This window comes from Myotis davidii, unplaced genomic scaffold (assembly GCF_000327345.1).
Source record: "Myotis davidii unplaced genomic scaffold, ASM32734v1 scaffold149, whole genome shotgun sequence".
NCBI lineage: Eukaryota > Metazoa > Chordata > Mammalia > Chiroptera > Vespertilionidae > Myotis > Myotis davidii.
In genome coordinates, this window is record NW_006352194.1 from 4,542,546 (window position 1) to 4,545,168 (window position 2,623).

A 2,623-nucleotide genomic window follows, 5' to 3' on the forward strand; every position below is an offset into this window, starting at 1 on the left:
CCTGCGGAGAAACCCCTGCCCCCAGCCCCTCTCACGCTCTGCTTGGTTTACTGTGAGGGGATGGATCGGAGGGGTCAGGCAGCCCTCACATTTGTGCAGAAACCTCTCCTTCTGCCCTGGCTTGGGGACAGAGCCATTGCGATCTTAGCCAAAACCCGGTTCTCAACATGAGGCCCACGTGGCTCCCTCGATGAGGGACTGTGTTCCCATCTGTAACGGGCCAACTCCGTTTTCCGAGTTATAAGGGGCATGAAGGGAACAGGTGCTAGCACTCCATTGGGGTGGGGGAAGGGCTGGGGTTCCCAGGTAATAAGATAGGACCCTTCCCTCGAAGTGCTTCCCGGACGGAGGGAGGCAGCCCCAGAATCCAGTGAAAAAGCAGCTTATGCTGCATAGGAGAGACTCGCTCAGACCACAAGGACGGTGTTAAAACCACACGGCACGCCAGAGCCAGGGTCGGGGGGCGGGGGGGCGGTCTAAGGCAGCCCTGGCCGATGGAAAGACGATGTGGCCACATATGAAATGCAATTTTTTTCTCGTGGCCACAGTAAAAAAGTAAAAGAAATAGGTAACATTTAAATGGAATAATATAGTTGCTGGGCGCATGCTGCCTGGGATGTAAGACGAATTCACTAATCCACGCAGTCGTTCCACAGCTCGCCATCGAGCCCCCCAGGCGCGGGGAGGAGATGGGGGGCCCACGGGTGCGGTCTTGGCCGCACAGAGCTCCGGTCCAGCGGGAAGCAGATCATTAAACGGGCGACGACCAAAGCCCCTTCCACATATGGGAAGGTTTCGGAAACTGTAAGCACCACAACGTAAAATAAAATTTACAATTTAAATTATTTTTTGATATAAAGTCCTCTTGAAGCAGAAAATATCGAATGTGACTCAGCTCCTTCCCGGTGGCTTGGCGTGAACAAAGGCCCCCCCAGGTCCTGATGTGGGAGAGGGCCGAGCCAGGCGTCCGAACCTCTGTGGGGGACAAGACGAGGCGGACATACCTGAGAAGTGGGTGGGCCCACGCACCCCATCACCTAAAGGCCCCGGGCTTCCCTGCTGTCACATGTCCCCCCGTGTCCCCTCACCCCGCAGCTGCCAGCTGCTCCTCTCCCCTGGGGGGCTCCTGCCTGGCAGTGCCCACTGCCTCCTAAGGGGCTGCTTCCAGTCTCTTTCCGGCTAAGAAAGAAGGTGCACGCTTCTCCAAGCTGCAGGTAAAGCAGGAGTCAGTGGCTCTAAGTGAGGGGCTTCCCCGGGAGTGGAGGATGTGAGCGTGGCCTTGGCCTGCTCCTGGCTGGTCTCAGGGTATCTGATCTCAGGTTGGAGGGAAGTGAGGTGTTGTTATAAATGCGTAAGAGGCTTATTAATGGCCGGGCATGCCCAGACTAATTGCTTCCTCCTGTTTACATATAATCAATCACTTCCACAGGCGGGAACCACTGGCGAGGAGCAGGGCGGAGGGAAAACATGACCACATGCCACGGCCTCCGAGGTCTGGCTGCCCCACCATCGCTCACGCTCACGTCTTCTCTGTCCTGAAAAAAACAAACTGTCCCTCTCTCCCCTCGCCTGCTGCCTTCTCCCTCTCTACCCGCCTTCCCCGCAAGCTTCTGGAAAGAATCGGCGTCCTCATGGACTTCACCCTCTCTCCGTGGCTCCTCGTCCATGATCACCTCCACAGTCCCTTCAACATCACCCACCCCGGACCCCACCCCAGGATTCTCTGTCTCACGCCAGGTCCTCACTGGACACGCCCCACCCTGCCCCACCCAGCTGTGCCAGTCCAGGAACCCGAACTTCGTCTCCGTCCCTCCTCCTCCATCAGCTGTGTATGTGGGACATTCCAAGTCCTTTGCATCCACTCCTCGCCGCTGCCACCAGCTGCTGAGTCCCCAGCACCTCTCTCTGGGGCAGCCGGCCTCCGTGCACACTCTCTGGCCCCTCCGTACACTGCAACCAGAAAGCCCCGTCAGTGCAAAGGTCATGGTCAGCTCCTGCCCATGCCCTCCCCTTCCCCGACTTCCAGAGCCTTCCGGTTGTTCCCTCTGGATGAAGATTCGAAGCCTTTTCCTGCTGCACATCCTTGTCCGGGAGACCTGGACCCCACCACCTCTGCAGCCACCACCTCCCTCCTGCTGCACCTGGGCTCAGTGTGCATTCCTTGGCCCACACCTGCGTCTCACCTCCCTGAGAGCAGGGGCGGCCTCTGCTTCTGCTGGGCACCAAATCCCCAGCGTCCGCACGTGGGCGGCCCTCCCTCCATAGGACTTTTGCCTGGGCCCAGGCTCCCTTTGAGGCCGGGCCCAAACCTGGAACAGGGGCTAGATTCGAGTGTGTGTGACTCCAGGCAAACCTGCTTACCTCTCGGGGGTGCTGCTCAGTGTGGGGGAAGGCTCTCAACATCTAGGATAATATGGCCCAATACCCCCTGTTCATACTAATCTTAACAGCAGCCTTTGGAGTAAGTTCTGTTGTCTGCACTTCCTAAGTGAGGGGAGTCAGGTGGGGTGACAGGATTCCTCCAAGATGCCACAGCTACTCAAGCGACCTGCTTGGGATTCAAACGCAGACCTGTGGCTCCCCCGCCCACGGCAGCGGGGAGCAGGGAGGGCGTGAGCGCTCA